The 25156-nt window shown below is 42.0% G+C and overlaps 1 long non-coding RNA gene across 1 annotated transcript; it reads left to right on the forward strand.

The window, feature by feature from the left end:
* The first annotated feature begins 15908 nt into the window (after nt 1-15908).
* Nucleotides 15909-18664, forward strand: LOC140697087 (uncharacterized). The gene is made up of 2 exons (XR_012073907.1): nt 15909-15998; nt 18404-18664. It is a non-coding gene; the product is annotated as an uncharacterized lncRNA (long non-coding RNA).
* Nucleotides 18665-25156: the final 6492 nt, after the last annotated feature.

Below are 25156 nucleotides of genomic sequence, written 5' to 3' on the forward strand. Positions count from 1 at the left end.
AGAGGCTGGGTTTTCCTTCATCTGATGTGTTCCTTGTGGGGAAGATGGATGAAAGAAGTGTGAAAATGTGGGTGTTTCTATGTGTATATGTATTTTTTTTTTCATGCATGGTTTCTCCCCTAACTTCCTCCTGCACTTAAAAAGGGCCAGGTTCCAAATTACACTTGTAAATATGGTGTTGGAATTTGAAACCACTCCTGAGTAGCTCCACGCTTGCTCCTTGCAGCAGCTTTCCTGGTGAGCCTGTGCTTCCTTCCTTGTTTCTGGTGTTCTTGTTCAGTTTGTATTATCCATATAAAACTCTTCTCACCACAGTAGCCATGTTTGTGGTGCTATTGACCTGATTTTTCCAGAGAGATGCTCCCAGGCAGTGAGGAGGTAAAGAAAACACATGTCAACACAGGAGAGCTGGTAACCTTTGCCACACTTCTGTTTTTTAACATGTGCCGTCTGGGGCTAGCTCTGAGGCTAGGATTCTAAGGTCATGGCTCCAAAGGAGATTCTTTCTGGGTAATAGGTTCCAAATCCTGAATGATGAGCTCTTCATAGAACTCTTCATAGAACATTTTCTCATTTCTAAATCAAGTATCTGACTTGTCCAAAAGGATGGGAATCAACCAGGTGATTCCATATACTTGCTTAATTGTATGAATTTTTTGTTGTAATTTCCAGATATATTTTCCCTTTTCTCTCACCATTGACTAATGGTGTTAGTTTTTTTCCTACTGTTTTTTATTAGTAGGACACTTTCGACATAGAGAGTGACCTTTTGTGTTCCCCAGACACTTTGAGGAAGCCAGACACTGACAATCATCGGGCCCTGGACTGAGCTTGCAAGGGGTTCTGCCTGGGGTTCAGGTGTCAGACCTCACTCTTCCTACAGGGCCATCTGATGGCTTTCCAGTGGATGGATAGGTTTAACAAGAAAAAAAAACAGCCTAATATCTTTTCTTCTCCCTGCATGATAAACAAAATTATTCTTCCTCAGTAACAACAATTTAAGAAAAAAAGCAATAAAGTCCCAAAATACTCTCCCAAAGAGCAGCTGAATAGGATGGTTAGAGAATGTTTCTGTGCCAGAAAATAGTGTTTCTATAATTTAGGCAAGATTCTAGCTTTGCCTTTTCCCTACCTCCCATTTTCTACCTCAGAAAGAGAAATCTTGGTACGAGAAGGTGGGGAGTTGCTTTAGAGGAACTAAAAAGGAATTGTAGGACTGAAAGGTGTTTGGCCCAGGGTGGAAACCAGGAGAGGGTGTGGAGAGAAGGCCCTGGATCTCTGGCTACTTTCTCACTTAACTACTCAACAGAGACAGGGTTCCGCAGAAGGGAGTCCAATGCGTTGTAACTATGGTTTCCTAATTGTTTTAGAGCTGACCACTTAAGTGATGGCTCTATAAGAAGGTGAAACTCCCATTTACCAAAAACAAATTTGATATAACTTCCCAGAGCTAACTTTTAATTTTATATATATAATAATATATATAGTGAAAGTACTGGAGATTGAACCCAGAACCTCATGTATGCTAAGCACACACTCTACAACTGAGCTACACCCACCCCCTCCCAAAGTTAACTTTTTAATATAAATTTACCTTAGGCTATTGAAGTAGTACTAAATTTAAAACCCAGAGTCTTGGGTGCTATCTTTATCCATCCTGTGGCTTACTGTGGGACCATAAATAAGTCAAATGACCTCTTTGTATTCCAGTTCCCTTTCAGTAATTGCACTAACCAGAGGAAAAACTGTATTGGCCAAAGATGCTGATCTGTTTCCTTTGACCCTGGAAACTCCCAAGGAACTCCAGTTAGGACTTCCTCAAATCAGTAAAATTTATAAGTTGAGAGAGCCTTTCTTATCACCCCCAGCTTTCTTCCTTCCTCATGTCCTTAGTGAAACAGAAAGTGAGAGCAAATGGAGAAATACTTCGTGCTAAACCTCAGAGCCAGAGAAGGGCAATTACCAACAGGACAAAACAGCATGACGGGCTCTCCCCAGAGAAGGCTGGGTTGGAGCCAGGGAGATAAGCTAAGTGACGGCTGCTGTTCTCCCCCGGCGTGGCGCTTGTTGCGATCAGTGCTGGGATGGCACAGGCTTGTGTCCAGTACCTGCTCCAGAAATAGGCTCTGGACATAGGCACGGCAAGTAAACAAATGTCCCACCAGCTGTTGCCGAGGTGTGTCCCTCTCAGGCAGGCCTGCCCACCAGGACGATTGCTGCAAGACTCAAAGACACCCTGGAGCCACTCCCTGGCCCTGACTTGGAGTGAGTCCCCCAAAGCTGGAAACAGCTCCAGCCACATACAATGGCCGATATCTTCCTGGAAATTCCAAGCTATCCCAACCAGCTTTGGCCCTACTTCAGTTATAAGGTTCAAGATAGGACACTGCCATAGCAATCTCAGGCTTGTGGGAAGGCTGTTTATTTGAACCCAGTGGGCAATTTAAGGCGCAGATTCATTCGTCTAAGCAATACTTGTTGAGCCCCTGCTATGCTTCAGGCAGTGCACGTGGTGGCAAATAAAACAAAACCATATCTTCCCACTTGGATTGATGGAGAGGGAGATACAGCCTAGCAAACTGGTGCTGTAATCACTAATGCTGTCGAGTGTCAGCACAAGCACAGGGTGCTTTGAGAGCATATGGGAAGGAGATATGAGAGCCCTAGGCCTATTGGGTGGGAGGCAGGAGAGAGGCCAAGTTGGGGAAGCTGAGTCCAGACAAATGAGCAGCCATTTAAGAGAATAGAGGGATAAAAGCAGGGGGGCAGAGAAAAGTCCCAGAAGAGGAAAACAGCAAGTACAAAGGCCTAAAGGCAAAAGTAGGTTTGGATGGGGTGAGGGATATAGCTCAGCGCAGAGCACATTATTAGTATCCCGGGTTCAATCCTCAGTACCTCCATTAAAAAAAAATTTTGGATAATGGAAAGTGGTTCAGTGTAGCTGGAGCATACAGGACAAAGCATCAGAAGATATGATACCACTTATATGTGGAATCTAATAAAAAAGACACAAATGAACTTATTTACAAAACAGAAATAGACTTATAGACAGAACAAGCATGGTTACCAGGGAGGAAAGGGCGGGGGAGGGGGAGGGATAAACTGGGAGTTCGAGATTTACAGATACTAACTACTATATATAAAATGGGTAAACGACAAGTTTACACTGTATAGCACAGGGAACTACATTCAACATCTTATAGTAACCTATAATGAAAAGGAATATATGTATGTACATGTATGACTGAAACATGATGCTGTACATCAGAAATTGACACAACATTGTAAACTGACCGTATTACAATTAAATAAAAAAAGAAGATGAGGTCTGAAATTAAACAAGACCTGGTTTGAAGGGATTTATAAATCATGTTAAGGAATTTGGGATTTACTTTAGGGGCATCCGGGAGCTAAAGGATCATTTTAAGAGGGGCACTGACAGGATCAGAATTGCTTCTAGAAAGATGATTATGGCTGCCGTGGGTGTGACATGTTTACATTGATCAGGGGAGCACCAATTCACACTTGGCAATGATCTGTCTACATGAAATAAAGCAATCAGATGGCTCGTGGTTTTCCTTTGTTTTTCTTTTCCAGCTTGATTTCTTTGAAGTTCCTTTTTCACTGTTACAGAACAAATAGAATCATGTATGGCAGATTGTATTCTCCAAAGACAGCCATCTCAATATATCACATCCCGCGTTTTCATCTTACAGTGTGGTGTGGACACTCCTCCACTGAGATGTTGGGTCAATATTCCCTCCCCTGGAACCTCGGGAGACCCATGTAACTGCCTGCTAATAGAGTAGAGCACAAATGATGTGACTTCTGAGGCGAAGTCACAAAAACATTCCACCTGGGATCTCTTGCCTTTCTCTCTCAGTATGCTCCTTGGTAGTTCTGAGCGGACATGTACGAAGGCTGGCTACCTAGAAGCCACCATGCTAGAGAGGCCCCACATAGAGCTAGAAGTGCTCCCGCAGTTTAGTCCCTGGCTGTTTGAGTCTTCCGACCCCGGGCATCAGACATATAAGTGATTCAAATGATTTCAGGCCCTAGCCTTCAAACCACCCCAGCTGACACCAAGCGGAACAGAGACAAGCTGTCCCTGCAAGCCCTGTAGATTTCCGAAAAGAATAGATACCATGGTTTCAGCCACTACGTTTTGAGTTGGTTACTCAGCAATCGATAACTGGTACACCATAACCTAGGTTTGAGATTTTACGTAGCTAATCTTAAGTATTTTCTTTTGCCGTGCCTTCCAGTTTCTGATGGCTACAGAATTTAAATACTTCTGCTGGGTGCAGTGTGGAGATGAGCAAATGGGATGCAGGGACCAGCTGGGAGGTGGTTGCCGTTGCCTGAGAAAGAAATGACAGTGACTTGAGGACTTGTCTTTTCACTGAGGATGTAAAATGCTGCAAGAAAGTGTCACTCCCACTTTAACAATGAGAAATAGCCAGATAATCCACAAAATCAGAGCTTTTCTTGGGCCGTCAGAAAGCTGAGGTCACAAGGCAACAAAGTAAAGCCTCTTCAACAAGAGAGAGACACACACATGAACAAGTTTCAGCTTCAGCAGGACATGGGAGACAGGGGTGGCTGTCACACAAGCGGGTAAGATGAAACCAAACAAAAATTTTAACAGAAGTTTAAGGGCTACATATGGGCTAGTATGTCAGTTTGGAATAGCGGGAGACTATTTCAGACACAGGGGAGTTTATACTCACAGGCAAGCTTTTTTCCACAGGCCTCCCCTGAGGTTCATGAGAAAAAGTGGGAGCAGGGCAGGAAATGGGAGCGAGCCCTCCTCCTTGGCGGTGGAAGCACAAAGGAGTTGATTAGGGCAGCTGCTGGGGGAAGGCGAAAAGCCTCAGCTGCTTCTACAGTCCTTCTCACCAATAAGCAAAAGCCTCAAGTCTTGCTTCAGGGGCTGGAATAAAAGCAAAACTCACCTGCTTCTGGGTAAGGAGCAAAAACCTTCCTGTCCTTTTGAACACAGGCAAAACCCACTGCTTCTGGGGGGAGAACAGAAGCAAAAGCTCTCTACCCACAAGGGGAGAAGCAGGAAACTGTCTTGGGCTGAAAATTCAAGCACAGGTCTGCTCTGCTGGGGGAGCCTGGCTACCCCAAACCAACCACAGACATGAGGCAGAGTTTGGCTGTCAATGGAAGCAGGAGCAGAAGTATTGATAAAGCCCCACTGCTGAAACTCACACAGAACCTGCCTAAGACTGAAGTTGAACCAGGATATCAGACCCCGCCCTGCCCCGTCTATCAGCCTAGCACCAAATAGTAAGCAACAGCAACCTCCTCCGGGTGGAGGGCCGGGCACGCAGGGATGGCTGAAAGCTGAGGGTGGAGCAGGAACACAGAAAACCCTCTGATACCCCGGTCTCTAGTCTAAGCAGCCCACCCCTAGAGGACTTGAAGTCTGGGCTGCACTGAGCAGCAGAAGCAAAACCCAAACCCTGTCTGACTTCTAACTAGATTGATTCCATAGCCCCCTCCCCAAACCAAGAGGCCGTCAGAAGAGGCATGCCCATTTTCAGGCATAAATACCATTGACCTCAGTCTCTGCTGTTCTACACGTGGTTGGCACTCAATAAAAATTTACAAAGCATACAAAAAGTCAAGAAAGAAAAAAAAAACCAATCCATTATCAAAAGATAAAGAAATCAACAGAACCAGACTCACAAATGACGCAGATGTTGGAACTGTCGGACAGGGACTTTAAAAACAACTTAATATGTTAAAGGGTCTAATGGAAAAAGGTGGGCAACATGTGTGAACGGATGGAAATTATATGAAAGGCAAATGGAAATGCTGGAAATAAAAAACACATCATATCAGAGATTAATTCCTTCAAGAGGCTTTTTAATAGCTAGGAAAGAATCAATGAACTTGAGAAGGGTTATAGGAATTGTCCAAACTGAAACACAAGGAGAAAACAGAGTAAGGGGTGCAAAGAAAAGACAAAACCAAGCTTCCAAGAGCTGGGGGACAGTATCAAACAGACTAATCTGAGTCTAAGAAGATAAAGAGAGAGAGGGAGGGGCAGAAGAAATATTTGAAGAGATGATCGTTCCATGAAGGATGTGGCCAGGATGTGAGAAGCATTTAGGGGGAAGAACCACTGGAAGTTGGTGACAGTGGAATGAAGTGTGGGAGAGTGGGGAGAGTGAAGCATGTCACCCGCGTGTGGCACGAAGTAGTGGTGGGTGGTTAGCAAGGGGTGGGGTCCCAGGACTGAGAACCAGCCTACCTCTCTCCAAAGCCAGTGCTCTCTGTGGCTGCACCACACTGCCTCCTACAGGCCAGAGTGGAGCGACAGCGGACCTCAGCTCCTTCATTTCCCCACCCTCCAGGGCCAGGTTTTACTACACTGTCAAGGGCTGTCCCCATGAGTCCGTGAGTGGGTAAGAGATACTCATCTCCTTCCCTTCCCCGCAGCTCCCTTTCCCAAGTGCTACTTGACACAGATTGTTCTGAAGTAAAGGTTACCTCTTCCCAAACAGACTCATTCTCTTCCCTGGCCATGCTGACCTAATCCACTTAAAAAAAAAATTGGTTCTTTTGCAGATGAGATAAGTAGGGCAGGAGAGGGCGGGGCTGGGTGAGGGGTTGTGTCTATGTGTGTGTGTGTGTGTGTGCACAGGAAGGAAGATGGGTTACTGAGAGTTTCTGAACATTTTAAAGAATGGAACTGGCTTTGGTTTTTTAATCTTATGTCCTTTTTGGATAACATTATCAACTGGTAGCTCAGCAGAATGCCGAGGTGCAGCCTGGTCTTTGGCATGGTGCCTGATCAAGTAATGAGACCTAGGAGACACAATGGAGGATGCAGGCTGGATAAGAGTACATTTGAGCAGAATCATGGTTGTTTGAACAACTATCTCAAAAGTATACTCATTGTTTGATAAACTGACATGATGTTGGGTTTTTTCTTTTTTTTTTACTCTGCCTACTTCAATATTTTTATCAATGATTTGCATGAATACATAGAAGTCACCCTTATCAAAAGTGTGAGGGAGAGTTAACTGATTAAATAACAGAATCAGAACCCCAAATTTTTCTATAGACTGGAATGATGGGACAAAATATACAACCTATTAGGCATAAATGTGATGACCTTCATCTAGGGTCAAAAAATTAACTGCACATTAGAGGACAAAGAATTGCGTATTAGTTCCAGTGACACAAGCTAGGCTCAACCTAGATTAAGCCATAAAGGGACATTGATTGGTAAGGACAGAAGTGGAGCTGGCCTCAAGGTCAGCTAGATCCAAGGACTCAAACACTATCTTCAGTCTCCTCTTTCTGTCACTATTAACTTTGATTTGTGTGTTGGTATAGCACAGAGAGTTCTGCACATCATCCCAGTTTAGTAAATCCAGAAGTAGAGCTCTCCTTTCCGGCTCCATATAATAAATCCCAGGGTAGGACTCTGATTGGCCTGGCTTGGGTCACATGCTCATCACTGAAACAATTACTGTGCCCAGGGAAAGGATGCTCTTTTATTGGCTGAGCCTAGGTCATGGCTCGAGCCTATGGTGAGGGGTACAGGGTTCTGTGGTTGGCAATCCCACCAGACCCATCTGAGAATAGGAAGTGGAGGACAGATGCCGTTACCTGAAAAAAAGCAAAAAGGATGCTGAGACTCCAAAAGAACAGACGTTCATTGTCTTCACAATTCAGTTGAGTCAACAGTGTTGTGTACCTGCCCCCAAAACATTATAATTCTAGGAATCAATGGTGGAAATGTACTTAGGGCCACAGTCGTGCAAAAATACAGTCTGTGCAGGTCATGCTACTCTGAAGCATCATCTGGTTACCACATTGAAAGATGAATGGTGACAAACCACAGTGCTCCCAGGAGGAGTGGTCAGGGTGAGGAGACTCAGAAGACTGAGCCATTTAAAGAAAGTTTGAGGCAATAAGATTTTTTGGTCTAGAGAAGAGAAGATGTAGTAAACATAGTTGGGCTTAAAATATTTGGAGCAGTCTTGGATAGAAAGGTGACACATTGAAGTACAAAGGACAAACGAGGTCAAGTGGGGAAAGTTTCGAGGAGACCAATTACCATTTAGTAGAGGGAGAACTTTCTAATAGCTGTCCAAGAATGGACAGGGCTGTCTTGTAAAAGGTAGTGAGTTCCCTGTCACTGGAGGTGTTTAAGCCAGTGTCAGAGAGGTTGTAAAGGGGATTCCTGCATTGTGTAGAAGGTTGGATCAGGTGACCCCTAAGGTCTTTTCTGCTTATGACAGTCCATGGCTGTCCATTGGAGACCTACGTAGGCTTGCGGCTAAGTCAGCCCTGGCCTCCCCAACATCTGGGAGGTGGAGCAGGTGAGCTCTTTTCCTTCCCTAGATGATAACGACCCCTTCCAACAAACATCTGATCACCTACCAACAAGCAGTCATAGGCAAAGCCCTCCAACACTTTATCTTACCTCAGCTCTATGGGACGGACTGTGGCTCTGAAGATCACAATAGGACATCCCTTGTGCTATTTTGTGCTCTCTGAATACATATCATGAGCCAAGGGCTTGGATGCAGGCATTATTTTAGGGGATGAACAGGAGTGAGGGAGCAGGGAGAATGAGACAGGGAAGTATGCACTGAGGGGTCTGCTGTGGGTAGTTATGGCTCAGTCCTCCTGAGATCACTCTGAGAAGCCATAAAGATCACAGATCAGAATTCCCCACTGAATGATGAAGAAATCTGGGGTATAATTCCACCAGTGCCATCCCTCATTGGTTGAGGTGTCTCTTTGGGAGAGTCAAGCTTCTGTTACTTCCAGGCTGCCCTGCAGGGGCTGACAAGAGCCTCTGGCAGAGGAAAGGATGTGTCGGAACTGTCCCTTACAGCTGCAGCTGGACACAAAAGTGGGCTGAAGGGATGTGGGTCACCAACCACATCTACCACAGCCCCTCTCCTGCCCAATCCAGGACCCATCTTCTAAGGCAGTGTGGGACCTTTGATTTTCGTATTCCAGCCTCTGTGGTGAAGTGTGCTCTCCAGGTTAGCTAACTCAGCCTTGTCTGAATGCCCACTCAGAATGTAGTTTGGTGCAGCCATTATGGAAAACAGTATGGAGATTCCTTAAAATACTGAAAATAGAGTTGCCATAGGATACAGCAATCCCACTCCTGGGCATATATCTGGAGGAAACTCTAAATTGAAAAGATACATGCATCCCAAAGTGCATAGCAGCACTATTTACAATAGCCGAGACATGGAAGCAACCTAAATGTCCATTGACAGAAGACTGGATAAAGAAGTGGTATATTTATACTATGGAATACTACTTAGCCATAGAAAAAGAATAAAATAATGCCATTTGCAGCAACATAGATGGACCTGGAGATCATCATGCTAAGTGAAGTAAGCCAGAAAGAGAAAGAAAAATACCATACGATATCACTTATATGTGAAATCTTAAAAAAAAAGACACAAAAGAACTTATTTACAAAACAGAGACAGACTACCAGACATAGAAAACAAACTTATGATTACCGGGGGGAAAGGAGGTGGGGAGGGATAAATCGGGAGTTTGGGAGTTGTAGATACTAATTACTATATATAAAAGAGATAAACAAGAAGGTCTTACTGTATAACACAGGAAACTATATTCAATACCTGTAATGGCCTATAATTTAAAAGAATATGAAAGGAATATATATATATGTATGTATAAATGAATCACTGTGCTGTATACCAGAAATAAACACAACATTGTAAACTGACTATACTTCAATTAAAAAAAAAATAAAATGAATGTCCACCCAGAGCTCTCTGGGGCTCAAGTCTCCCTTCTGGCCCTCACCCCCTTACTGGGCTCTTTGAGCTGAGGGCACTGGGCTGGGCACTCCAAGCTGGCACCTGTTCTCTTCTCCACCCACACGTGAGCTGGGAACATGGTGACATTAGGGACACTGGCTCCACTGTCTCCTCTACACTGTGCTCAAGGTCAGGACAGGTTGAAGGCTGGATGGGCTCCAAGTTTCCTCTGCTGATGACCTCATTATTTCTTAAGAAAAGGCTACGAACGACTGAGAACTCGAAGACCCTGGGAGACCTCGCTCAAAGCCTCAGAGGCACTTGGTAGATGGGAAACCACAGCACTAATGCTGGAGGCAGGGTTCCTGGCCAGACCCAGAGGACCAATCCAAGCCAGCCCACCAATCCTGCTCCTTCTCTGGCCTGCCTTGGTCAGAGCTCTGAACCTGTCTGTCTCTTCTTCCCTCCATTCCTCTCACCCACTTACCCTCCACTCCTGTCTGATACTCACTGTCTTCCCAGCCCATCTCGTCTCTCCTCTCTCATGTTAATTACCTCCGGGCCTTCATCATCTCTGATGTTCACATTTAGTACTCCCTCATTTTGCCTCCAGTCTTACCATCCCTGCTCAGGGTTCTGATGCCGCTATCACCACGCGGGAGAGGTGAGGCTGAGAGTAAGTATTTATGATGAGTTTAGGGTGAGATGAAACCAAGGGCTGAGCTAGGGAAAGGAGGTGTTTGTGTGTGTGTGTGTGAGTGAGAGAGAGAGAGAGAGTGTGTGTGAGTGTGTGAGTGTGTGTGTGTGCTGGGGTTCAAGTTTACCATTGTTAGCTTAGGACAAGATTCCTCCTCTAAAGTGGCAAATGTTATCCTGTTAGAGGAAGAGCCTGGGCAGCAAATTAACTCAGACCCTGCCTGAGACCTGGGAGAGGATGAGACAAAGAGAAATACTGGATCCAAGCCCTGCGTGTAACAAGGTAATTTACTAGGATGGGAGCGAGGGTGGTGTGAGAGCAGACTTCTCTCATGTCTCTCCCCTCTTCCTCCTCCCTTCCTCCCTGAGACACTTCTCCATTATCCTTTTAGTCTGGGGTTCTCTCTCTTTATGTCACCATGTGTCCTCTGTGCTTCTCTGTCTCTTTTTCTTATTTCCATCTCAGACTCCATTTTGCTTTATTTATCCTACAGTCCTGCATCACCAAGGCTCTGTCATCAACTCTCTAGCATCTTCATAGTCTCTGGGTCGCTAAATATGCTTATTTCTCTTTGTCTCAGTCAGTGTGTGTGCCTCTGACTTGGTCTGTTTTTCTGTGTCTCTGTCTGTCCATCTGTATTCCCAGAAGCCCTATAACTCAGGAACGCCTGGCAGAAGTGGCTTTTCTGAGAATGGAGCCTGGGACAGCTACCCAACGTGCTAAGTAGAGGTGGCTAAGGACATTTCCAGCCCAGCAGTCGTCATGGTAACAGCCAGGGCGGGCCAGGCAGGGATGTGCCGAACCACGTGGGCTTGACCTTTCTGTGGGTGTCAGGTTTGAGCGGGAGCTGGGGAAAAACAGCAACAACTGCTTCTCTCTGGCCCAGCCCTCGGGCTTCCTTCTGGGCCAGGCTGAAAGGAGAGGGGGAGAGATGGAGAACTGGGGCAGCTGGCAACAGAGTGAGAGGAGGGACAGAAGGTGAGCCAGAGCCATCTAGAGAAACCGCGGGAGAGGGGGCACAGGAGCACAGGCATGCACACGCTCTCGGGGCGTCACCAAGGTTCCCATTGTGACTTGACCTGTGGAGGGCACCAGACATCATTCGTGGAGGCTAAGCTCACACTTTGCAGCCCGTGCTCTGGGTGGGTGGTTACAAAAGGTCAGTTCCCCACACTCAGAGATCCCCTCCAGACTTCAGATCAAATGTCACTTTTCCCATATTGCAAAAGCCTTTATTGCTCCAAGGAAAATATGCTAAAATAAAAAGAGCCAAATGATTCTTTCAAAGATAGAAATAGAAAATAGAAAAATGCCAAAGTCCAAAGAGAGACACTCAAAAGACATGGCTCTGTTTTCACATCTGCCTCCCCATTGATCTCTAGCTCTCCAGATGATTGCTCACTGAGTATTTGATATCGATGTTGGCCCTCACTCATAGAGGACCCTCGGTTTGGGGTGAGAGCTGGAGAAGGTCCCAGACTCTCCAGAGGCAATGACATACCTGCATGGCAATGAGCAGTGAGTGATTTGGGTCATGTCGCCCCTTTCTTGCCAGACCTCAGCCCCATCCTGCGGCAGGTCCTGTAGTGCCAGGCTGGTTGCGAGACAGGGTATTCCTCACCTCTGACAAAACTACAGCTTGGTCCACTGGCACTCCCTGGGATGGAGCAGCAACACCTGGCCGGCATCCGGGTACTTTCCCCACAGCCCTGGGCTGCTGTCTACTATAGTTGTTCCCTCATCCTGTGGTTTTATGGACTCCTCTTGCTGCACCAAACAGAGCCCTGGAGAGTGGGCTCAGAATGGGAAGAGAGGGCTGGGGGCCTCCTTCCTGTCTCCCTTCCTCTCCCTCCTCCTGGCTGACTGCAGCTGTGCTGTGTGATCTGGAACTGAGCACAGTCTTAATTACTGCTCAGCCCTGCTCATTAGTGCCTCTGGAAGTCAGAGAAGCCCTGAGTTAGAAAGTCTCGATCACAGTGGAGGCCCGAGCCCCAGATTTCCTGGGTGATCGCTAGTCCCACTTCTTGTCAATTGGGTCTGTCTGACATGGGCTCCCTTTTGGGGCCTCCAGTGGGAGATGCCCCTCCCTTGGATTGGGGAAGGGCTGGAGGGAAGGATTGGTCCCCTCGTGGGCTCTCACTCGTGTGTGCAGAGCATTGGGGGACAGCATATGGTGGAACATGTGAAACACCACTGCAATCAGAGAAAGATGAACGAATGATTAAATAAACCGAATGTGCTCAAATCCAGCACACTGATGATTTACCTGCCCTCAGAGGGACCTGAGCAAGCAGCTTGGTGCATTGTTTAACCACTCTTTTTTTTTTGGCAGTGAAATGGAATAAAGAACAATGGAGTGCCTGAATACTGAACAAAAAAAGGAAGCTGAGTGAAGGAGGAGAGCAGGGGTGGACCCTGGAAATTATAAACGTGTAGGCCTGTGTCCAATATATGGGAAAATTTCACAAGCATTAATTTGTAAACACCCTAGAAGATCAAATGATACACATGAAAGCACTCTTTTTTTAAATTGTAAAGGGCTTTAGAAGTATAAGGTGTTATATTGTATTTCTGCTCAGTGTAGACTATAAACCAGATGCTACGGGGAAGCTGGAGATTTATGATAACGGCTCAGCACCCACAAGGCACTCACACAATTGGGGCTCTTTCATTTAATTAGTCATTGCCTCATATAGACCTACTGCAGGAGCCTCCTAAGTGGCTTCCCCACCTCCACCTTGCTCATTCCATTCATTCTGTATGCCACTGCTGGGTTAATTTTCCTGACCTGGAGCTCTGATCAAATACTTGCAGTGTTCCTCTTGCCGACTGCACAGAGCCTGCAGACCTTGGCTTAGCAGTCAAGATCCTCCATAATCTGGTCCCACCCAGTTTTCCCAGCCTGATTTCCCTCCTTCCATCCTGGTAGACGTAGGCTCAGGAAGAGCAAGTCATGTATCCAAGGCCACACAGATGCCAAGTGGCCAATCCCCAAATCAAGCCCTCAAACCCCAGACACCTGACTCCAAAACCAACGTTGTTTCTAGCCCATGACGTTTTCACTTTGATGAATACAGCTGCAATGAAGATCTTTCCACATCAAGCTTTTTCTCTTCTTTGGAAAAATTTCCTCAGGACAAATTCCCAGGAGTGGGATTACCAGGTCAAAAGACATTACTATTTTTATGGCTGCATGAATTGACGTATGCTTTGCCAAAGGGCTGAGCTGATTTATATTTTAGCCAGTGATATCAACATACACAGGTTTCACCAGACCCTCCTCTACACTGGGGGTAACCTTTGAATAAATTGCTTATTGAATAAGACAGTTCTTTGTTTTAGTTTGAATTTCTTTGACTATTGAAATGGAATATTTTCCATGCTTCAGTTTACTTTTTGTATTTTATCTTGTGTAAATTATGTATTCATACTTGTTGCCCATATCATTATTAAAATCTTCATGTTTCAGAAACTGCAATTAAAAAAAAATAACTGAAAAGGCAATCTTGAAGAACAGATATGGTGAACTCTGTGAAATCAGAGCAGAGTCCCCTATCTGATAAAGTCATGTAAATAAGCTGTATTCTGAGTAAATCTTTAAAACAAAAATGATGTCAACTAACTTAAAATACTAGTTTACATTCAAAGGGAGAACTTAGGAAAAGGTGTTTCCTGGACTCAGACAGCACTTTCCCTGATCTTGTCAATATCTTGTAACATTCATTATTTAATTTCCAACTCATTTTGGTGACTATATAATTTTTCTCAAACAGTAATGCTTTATTCTTTTATGTTGTGTTTAAAATTATTTTATTTTTTGACTAAAAATGCATACACATGGTACTTAAGTCAAAGATAAAAGAGAATATAGAGTGAAAACCACCTCTCCCACTATCCCCTGTTTTCTGATCACCCCATTTCCCTCCCTAGAGACAGATGCTGTTCCCAATTCCTTGTGCATCCTTCTAGGGGTAGTCTATCCCCCTGTATGTGTATACTTTCACAGAAGTGATAGCATAAAATACATACCAATCTGTACTTTACACTGTTATGAGAACATTCCATATCAGTATATAAAAAGTTCAAATACTTTTTTTTTAATGGGGAGGTAATTAGGTTTATTTATTTAAATGGAGGTACTGGAGATTGAACCCAGGACCTCGTGCATGCTAATCATGCACTCTACCACCAAGCTACACCCACCTGCCCTTAAATACTTTTAAAAAACTGTAATAATGTCAAATAGGTGTCCTCTACTCTAAGAAAACTCAATAAGCCAAAATCATTTTCAGGAGGTACTTACTTCACAAACTGAGCCTCTATTTGTATAGAAATTCTCTAAATATTAAGCCAACTTTGTACATTTCAGTTGTGATTCATTTCATCAAAATTATGTTTACATATTTATACAGAAACATTCTTTTTTTTTTATACAGAAACATTCTATGAAGAGCAAAGGTCATTTAACTTGGAAATTATTTATCAAGTAATTCAATTGTTAAGGATTATACGTTGGACAAAATGACATATCCTGACCTGGTCAGAAAGTGTGATTATATGTTTGAAAAAGTTGATCCCACATAATTCCTGTATTTTTTCAAAAAGCTGCAAATGTAATAATTCTGCCTGTTCAGTTTACAATTTGTTGAACAAACATCAATGGTATGAAGTGTAAAAGAAAGGACTTTCTATGTTAGTTGATGTAGGATATGCAGTTCAGGGCTCAATCTACCAAGATCCTAACATGGCGCAAGACTAGACTTCTACCCAAGATCACAGCAAAGGGTTGGGGCATACCCTGCAAATATCTCCAACATCTTTCAATCATTGACCCCAGGGTCTGCACCTATGGATTTATTGAAAACAATCCTGTGCTTTCAGTCTATGCCACCTTTAAGGGGTAAGTCTCAGGTGTTTACTACCTGCAATGGGAAGCAGCTTTATTTGCTCCGAATTTATTGTGAAGTAGCCGATTGGTACTATTTGTGGGATGAGTCATTGTTCACCCTATTGTGCTTGGTATGATCTTTTGAACTTTAATCTTATTTTTCCTTGGAATTTATCTTTCCCAACTTAGGGTCTCAGCACTTTTAATGCCTACTTTCTAATTGTATAGTTAGAATGTATCATAAAAGTCATTTTATTTGTTCATTTGTTTGCTCATTCAGTATTCATGAGTCACTCTTATCTCCTCGAAGGCTTGCTCAAATGTAACCTCTTCAATGTGGCCTACCCTGATTACTCTCCTTTAGTCTCCTTACCCCATTCTATTTTTCCATACTACTTGGCACCTTCTAAAATAATTTATAGTTTTCTTATTTGTAACATATACTCTTTATTTTACATCTCCCTCCCCTAGAACATAAGCATTGTGTGTTGAATCACTGATTCATCCCAAGAATCTAGAATATTGACACTGCCTGGGGCACAGCAGGCCCTCCATAAATACAATATTTGTTGAAGGAAGAAATGATACGAGCTCCTGCTCACATACAAGACACTGGGCTAAGCCTGTTGAGGTGAGTCTGCTCCAAAGAGGAATCTCTCTGAGTCTACCCTCAAAGAGCCCATAGTCTAGCCTTAGAGTTGAGACGTGAACTTAATAAGAATACACAATATAAACTGCAGTACAGAAAACAAGCTGTGAAGTTAGAGGGGGAGAAAGAGAAGGATTTCAGTCATGGAAAAAACAAGGGATGGCATGAGCAGAGGCACAGAATGAGCTGAGTAGTCAGAGAGACTGGAATTGAATCCCGAATCTGCGTAAGTTGAATGATGTCCATTTGTTATAAGCTCCTCATCCACTCATTGGGGTAAAAATATTCATCTTAAGTCCATAACCTATGCTACTGCCTAATTCCCTAAACTCGGGGAATCTGCTCCTTGCATCCCACCCAATGCTGGTACTAGAAACAGCTACAGATACCTCTACCAAGTCCATATTTATCAGAGCATAAAATACATTCAAGTAATAAGCACACTAATGTTTTATGATGATGAAAAAATAGTAACAGATCATTATGTATTGACATGGAAAGAGTTTATGATTTTAAGCAAAAACTGCAAGTTGCAGAATTGTTTTCAATGAATCAAAAGTGCCTAGCATCTAGTAGGTAATCAACAAATACTTGTCGAATTGAAAGAATATGATCCTCATCTTTTTTTTTTTTTAATTACCACCCAACACACACAAACAAGCCCATAAATTTTCATGTGCCTAAAAAAGTTCTGGAAAGATAGTGACCACTGTCAACTGTGTTTACCTCTGGGGTATGAGAAGCTATAACTTTCCTTGGTCCTGGTCCGAAGAGCCCACATGGTGTGGAGTGAGGCTGCGGTGGGCAGCCCACTCATACAGCAGGCAGCTCAGCAGCTCACAGGAGTCGTTGTTGGAGGGGTCTTTAGTCCTGCTCTCTCAGTGAGAAAAAACAGCAAAGCACAACCACTTCCAACCACAACTCAGGGTAACTTGCAGGGTCAGGGAGAAAAAAGCCAAGACAAGATTTGCAATTATTCAGAACACTATTTTATTTATACCTAAGGAGGGACACCAGAGTCTGAACCCCCAGGGCCAGACACTGTGGGCGAATGACCTGGAGGTAACTGTAAGCAAGCCAAGAACCTGGCAGGAGACGGCCAGAGGGACCTCTCAGGCATTCAGGTCAGGATTGTGGAGAGGCTGGAAAAGCTGGAAGCCTAGGGGATCTCTAATTTATAGCTAAGACTTACTTGCAAAGCTGATCAAAGTTGTAGTCGCGTATGTCATCACATTTGATTCTCGCAACAATACTGAGGGAGGCATTTATTAATTTACTGATCAATAAGTCTTTATCTTCACCAAGGAGAACCCATTTCCAACATTCATTATGATAATTAGTGAAGCACCTGATACAGAAAAGATAGAAGGCTGGAGCACTTGTAATAGCCAACTCCAGAGTGTGGATTTATTTTTTAATCAACTTTATCGGTATGATTTACATATAATGAAATGTACCCATTTGAAGTATAATCGTTCTATTTTATCATGAATGTATCCACTTTAGTGTATATTAATTTTAACATACATCAAACACACTAAAAGCAGCTCAATGAGTTTTTCCAAAGGTATAACCTCATGTTACCACCCTTCCAGTGAAGACAGAGGATTTCCATCACCTCAGAAAGTTTCCTTAAGGCTCTTTGCAGTTATTCCTCTGACCCTCATTGTCCCCAGGAGACCACTGATCTGCTGTGACTATAGCTTAGTTATGTCTGTTCTAGAACTTCATATAAATGAATTCATCCAGTATGTACTCTTTGTGTCTGGCTCATTATGCTTAGCATAATATTTTCAAGATTAATGCATGTTGTATATCAGTAATTTGTTCTTTTAAATTATTTACTTGTCTTTATTGTATAGGGTATACCACAATTTATTTGTCCATTCTCCTGTCAATGGATATTGAGTTGTTTCTAATTTTTGGTTGTTCTGAACAAAACTGCTCTGAACATTCATGTACAAATCTTTCTGCGGATATATATTTTCATTTCTCTTGGGTAAATACCACAGAGTAGAATTACTGTTATGTTATGTATGTTAACTTTATAAAAACAGTCAATCTGTTTTCCAAAGTGGTTGTACCATTTAATATTCCCAACAGCAGCAAGTGAGAGTTTCAATTGTTCTGTATCTTCACCAGTAAATGGTATTGTCAGTCTTCTAAATTTTAGCCACTCTGGTGGGTATGTATCTGATCATGGTCTTAATTTGCTCGTAGGCTAATGATATTGAGCATATTTTCATTTGTTTATTGGCCATTTGTATATCTTCTTTAATGAAATGTCTGTTCAAATCTTTCGTTTATTGATTTTTTATAATTTAAAAAAATTCAGGGAATTTTTACTTAAGTGATTGAAGTAATCATGGTTGTTACCTTTTTTACAGATAAGGAAAGGAAATCCAGAGAAGGGTTACCCAAACTTTCTTACAGTACAAAACCGGCCATTTATGGCAGCAACTCCCAGTTACTCTGAGCAACTGTCTGTACTGCAAAGGGAGGGGTTGTTATCCTCAAGCTGTGCTGAATGACACCCACCTGCTTAGTAGGCTTTATTCAAGGTACCCAGATGTTTGAGAGAGAATCAGAACCATCTGATATTTTAGCTTCTTGCCTTGTTAAAATAAAATTAAAAAATCAGATATGCATCTAGTTAATAGCCTACATTCACGGATCAGAAGACTTAATATGGTTAAGGTGCCAATACTGCTAAAATTGATCTACAGATTCAACATAATCCACCTCAAAATTCTAGCTGGATTTTTTGTAGAAATTGACAAGCTGGTTCAAGATTCATACGGAAATTCCAGGGACCCAGAGTTGCCAAAACAATCTTGAAAAAGAACAGAGTTGGAAGATGCACATTTCCCAGTTTCAAAACTTAATACAAATTCACAGTAATCAAGACAGTGTGGTGCTGGCATAAGAATAGATACAGAGTAATAGGATATCATAGAGAGTCTAGAAATAAACCTTTACAATTATGATCAATTGATTTTCAACAAGGATGCCAAGACAATTCAATAGGAGAAAGAAGAGTCTTTTCAACAAATAGTGCTGGGACAACTGGATTCCAATTGTAAAGGAATGAAGTTGGGCCCCTACCTCCAACAATAAACACCATATATTTCTTAGAAGAAATAAAGAAAGAAAATGTAGGCATGTAACTTTGTGACCTTGGGATGGACAAAAACAAGTGATAGGAGAAAAATAGATAAATTGGACTTCATCAGAATTAAAAACTGTGTTTCAGAAAATAAACACCATCAGAAAAGTAAAAAGACAACCCACAGAATGAGATAAAATATTTGCAAATCAGATGACTGATAAGGTAATTTTCTAAAAAAAAAAGATGAACTCATTCATTTATTAACTTTTTAAAAAGACTTTTGTATTGATTATTTCTTTTTGGGGGGGAGGTCATTAGGTTTTATTTATTCGTTCATTTAATGGAGGTACTGGGGATTGAACCCACAACTTTGTGCATGCTAAGCACTCACTACACAACCGAGCTATACCCTCCCCGACAAAGTGCTTGTACCTAGCATGTATAAAGAATTCTGGTAATAATAGAATGACAAGTAATCCAACTGAAAAATGAGCAAAGGATTGGAGTAGACATTTCTCCAAAGAAGATATGAAAATGACCACTAGCCATCAAGGAAATGCAAATCAAAACCACAATGAGATATCACTTCATACCTACCAGGATGACTCTGATCAAAAAGACAGATAATAAGCTTTGTCTAGGATGTGAAGAAATTGGAATCCACGTATATTGCTACTGGAAAATAGCCTGGTAGTTCCTCAAAAGTTAAACATAGAGTTACCCAGGAGAAATGAAAACATATATCCACACAAAAACTTGTACATTAATGCTAATCAGTGCTTTATTCATAATAACCAAAAAGTGGAAACAACCCAAATAGTCATCAATGGATGAATGGATAAGTAAAATTCCATACAATGGAATATTATTTAGGAATATAAAAAGGACTTAATTACTGATATATGTGACAACATAGATGAATCTTGAAAATAATATGGCAAATCAGTCAAGATTATATATTGTATGACTCCATTTGTAGGAAATATTTAGAACAGGCAAATGTATACAGACAATGTATAGAGACAGCAGATTAGTGCTTGCTGAGAGAGGGAAGTGGAGACAAATGGGGAATGATACTAATGGTTACAGAGTTTCTTTGGGGGATGATAAAAATATTCTAAAATTGTGGTGATGGTTGCAGAATTCTGTGAATATACTTAAAAAACATTAAAATTTACACTTCAAACAATTAGGTGAATTTTATTTAAAATATGGCACAAATGTCTACTTCTATAAATTATTAAAAGTGGGAAATGATTTCATAAACATAGTTTCATTATTGTTTTGTAGATAAAGTACTTTTATTATAAACCCACAGAACATAATGCAAAATGATACCATTATTCAATGCACTTCATATTGGTTCATATTTGCTGAAATTATATCAGTATAGTGCAATGATCTTGCTTCAGAGGCAGGTATAGAAAGGATTTCCAATATGATGAACAATATCTGGACTGAAGCAGAAGAAAATATGCCCAGAATTGGGTACTCAATAAATGTTGTGTTCTCCTCGACTTTCTATCCACACTGTTGTTCTGAGATAAAAGAACAGGTTCTGGAAGGGAAGGGTATAGCTCAGTGGTAGAGTGTGTGCTTAGCACACATTGGGTTCAATCCCCAGTACCGCCATATAGATAGATAAATAAATTAACCTAATTACCCCCGCCAAAAAAGATTCTAAACACTAACACACACAAACAAGGCAAATGACATAATCAGTAAAACATGCAGAATGCATTTGTAAAAACACATTCATACAACACACACACACATACACACACACACAATCTTGCAGCTGTTGCCACATCTAGGGACAACTAGACAACCTTTAGAGGGAGGCTTCCTGGTTTACACTTTCTGATTTGCCATTCCCACTCCCACGCACCCTTAACCTAGGTAAAGAGAGCCACTGTGTATAGCAGACTCTCTCTCTTTTTTCAGGGGTGCCCACCTCCTTGTTTCCAGAATAAGAGGGAAGCTAAGGGTGGTTCACACTCTTGGGGGTGCCGCAGAGGATGCTCAGCTCAAGGAGGGTGGCCTCAGAAAGCAGCACCGCCACCTTGTGGCTTGGGATGGTCCCACCTCTGGATAAGGCCCCAAGGACCCTTAGTGGGGGCTCCTTCAGACTCCTCTGAGGAACACATTTGGTAATTCAGCAACATTCCTTCAAACTTCACTTTTATTGCTGTTTCTTAGTATAAAAGAAATTCATGTTTACATTATAAATTTTAGAAAGTGGAAATAAGGAAAAAGAAAATAATAAAAATTATCTGTAAACTCAACATCCAGAGGTAAGCAAGGTTAGGCACTTGGGTGTATATTTTTCCAGTTTTTCTTCTTTTTAAGCAAAAATGGGACTATACAATAAATAGTTTCTTCATAAACTAAATATATTGTACAAGTATCTTTCCACTCACTTGTTAACATTGTTCTGCAACATCCTTTTTGTTTAATTAAGGAAAATTTCAAAAATGTAGGGAAGTAGAGTGCCTCATATACTATAATGGGCTCCTATATACAAGTCACCCTACCTCAACTACTGTCGACACCTGGCTGATCCCACATTTCTGATGGTTGCGTTGTACTCCTTTCTTTGGGTGACTGGGCCATAGTTTATTTAACCAACTCTTCATTGTTCAGCATTTAAATTATACCCAGTTTTACACTGACATATTGTTATACTGGGAACGTCTTTATTACTGAACTTTTACAGAAATACATAGTTATTTTCTTGGTTAAATTCCCAAGTCAAAAATATCATATACCAAAACCAGACAAAGATGTCACAAAAAAAGAAAATTACAGGCCAATATCACTTATGAATATAGATGCAAAAATCATCAACAAAATACTAGCAAATAGAATCCAACAAGACATTAATTAAAAGGATCATACACCATGATCAAGTGGGATTTCTCCCAGGGATGCAAGGATTTTTCAATATCCACAAATCAATCAAAGTGATACATCATATTAACAAATTGAAGATAATCTCAATAGATGTGAAAAAAGCTTTTGATAAAATTCAACATCCATTTATGATAAAAACTCCCCAGAATGTGGGCATAGAAGGAACACACCTCAACATAATAAAGGCCATATATGACAAACTCACAACTAGCATTATACTTAATGGTGAAAAGCTGAAAGCATTTCCTTTAAGATAAGGAACAAGACAAGGATGCCCACTCTGACTACTTTTATTCAACATAGTTTTGGAAGTACTAGCCATAGCAATCAGAGAAGAAAAAGAAATAAAAGGAATCCAAATTGGAAAAGAAGAAGTAAAACTGTCACTGTTTGCAGATGACGTGATACTATACATAGAAAATCCAAAAGACACTCCCAGAACTCATCAATGAAACTGGTAAAGTTGCAGGATACAAAATTAATATACAGAAATCAGTTGCATTTCTATATACCAACAACAAACTAGCAGAAAAAGAAATTAAGGAAACAATTTCACTTGCCATCACAATTTCTCCAATTGTTCCCAATTATAGCTTTAAAAAATTCAGATTCAGTTGGACCTCATGCATTGTTATATCATTTAATCTAGAAGAGTCACTCCTTTCTTTTTCTATGACATGGTCCTTTTCAAGACTGCAGGCCAGCTTTCTTACAGGACGTTCCACATTCTGAATTTAGTGATTATTTCCTCTAAGTGTTGTTCAACTTGTTCCTCAGCCCCCCGTGTTCTCTGCAAATTGGAAGCTAGGTCCAGAGCACTCTACAAAAGAGGTGGACTATACTTGACTGTATTATTCATTGGTCCTGACTGTATTCCATCTTTTCCTCTGAGGTTCCTGACATATATAGCACTCAAGTATTCGTTAGATAAACGAATGATTTGCTTGCATCCTTGTGCAGTGATTTTCAAGAGCCAGTGTATGGATCACTGATGATTTTGAAGATATTTTCACCAGACAAGAGCAAATGAGGAAAATAAGGACTCTGGAGTGAGTTTTCCAAAAAGCCAATTATATTTCATTTAAAAGACTCGTTAATTCACCTGATGAATTACTTACCAATTCCAAAGGGAAAAACAGTAATATAACAGTGGAGAAACATAGTCACCACCATTTTAGCCATGTGATCAAAGTGAACATCTCTCAAAATAGGACAAGCCAATGTCATGTGCTTCTTGCTGTGATATACTGAGAAGGGACACATCATTTCTGTGGTATTCTTGGCAAAAATGCATTACCTGAGTATAATCATGAGGAAACATCAGACAAATTCCAACTGAGGGACATTCTACATAATAACTGGCCTGTACTTAAAACAAACATCAATGTCAAGGCTGAGGAACTGTTTCAGACTGAAGGTGAAAAGATATGAAAACTAAGTGTAACATGAGATCCTGGCCTGGATCCTGGACCAGAGAAGACAATAGCTCTTGGGGGAAAGAGGAAGAGGAAGAGGAGAGGGAGGTGGGGGAGGGGAAGGGGAGGAGGGGAGGGGGAAGAGAGGGAGGAGAGAAAAGGAGGAAGAGGAGGAGGCAGGAGCTGCAGCAGCAGGGGGGAGAGGGGAAGAGACTTTATTGGGACAATGGCAAAATTTAAATGAGGTGTGTAGGTTAAATAATAATATTGCATCAAAGATGTTAAAATTTTCTGATTTTGATAACAGTATTGTAGGATTTCAGGGTTAAGAGATGCTGTATCTACAGTTTACTCTCAAATGGTTTAGATAAGAAATTTATGTATCTGGACTATTTTCTCTCTACGCATGTGCATGTGTGTTTAGAGAATGACAAACTAAATAGGGCAAAATATTTAGTAACTGGCAAATCTGAGTGAAGAGTATATATGAGTTCTTTGTACTATTCTTGCAATTTTTCTGTAAATTTGAAATCATTTCAAAACAGAAAGTGAAAAAAGCAAAATCTGTTAGTAATCCTTCAATGAGGTCATTCCCGTATTTTTAGAATTAAGAAGTTTGTTTAGAAATGAAATTATGGTGATGGTAAATATTATCAATGAACTTCTTGGAAAAGTAAAAAGCGAGACCCTATTGACTCTTCTTTCAATGTTTTTCTTGGTACAAAAAAATCCTAAAATGTGAGAAGTACTATTTTAGTGTGTATCTCTGAAAGAACAGACTCCTGCCTTTATCCAGAGGCAGGAAACAGTGTGTCCTCAGTAATAAGCCAAGGAGAACTCTATGGAAGCCTCATGGGGCATGAGGAACCAGCATGCACACATCTTCTTAGGCACTTATCCACAGCACACATCCTGTGTCATCTGGAAAGGGAAGTCCAGCCTCTCTTGGCATGTGCCTGGCTATCCAGTCCAAGGTGTGATGGGGTGCTGTAGAACTGACCATAGGAACTGAGTTAACATCACTGGTTCTTTCTTGATATGCAAGGACAGAGTGAGAAAATCATGGCAAGTGATAAAGGAAGGCTTTTTTTTTTTTTCAAATGGAGGTACTGGGGATTGAGGACCTCGGGCATTCTAAGCATGCGCTCTACCACTGAACTATACCCCACCCCTGAAAGGCAGGCTCTTAATCATCCCTCAGCTGCATGGAGCTTAGGCTTTGAAGGAAGGAGTAGGATTTAGCTAAGCCAGGGGAGAGGGTGATGACCTTCCCTTAATACACTCAGTAAGTGCTCAGAAAGTGACTATGTTGCCATCATCAACTTCAGGAAACAGGGGCAGTTGAGACTCTGTGGATCAAAACAGTCCTTGCTTCCTTTACCAATGCTTGGTGGGAATGTATAGCTGACCAAACAACAGCCTCAGTGTGCTGGGAGGGAAGAATGAGGCAAGCTCCCCTCTTTCTCCATCATCCCAGGAGGTCTGTGGAGGATGCAGGGCCCTTGATGGCAGGTGAGACTAATAAACAGGGCTCCAAACCTCTGGACAGAAAAAGCAGGAGCCTGAATCTACTCTGGACTCCAGCGGGCCTGCTGTACAGGAAGAGAGGATCCTGCCAGGCCTCTGGACTCCACTCATAGCTCTGTGAGCCAAACTGAGGGTACAGGCTGGGACTCGGGCCCAGGGCAGGGCAAGGACTGGAG

Source organism: Vicugna pacos, chromosome 6 (genome assembly GCF_048564905.1).
Source record: "Vicugna pacos chromosome 6, VicPac4, whole genome shotgun sequence".
Classification (NCBI taxonomy): Eukaryota; Metazoa; Chordata; class Mammalia; order Artiodactyla; family Camelidae; genus Vicugna; species Vicugna pacos.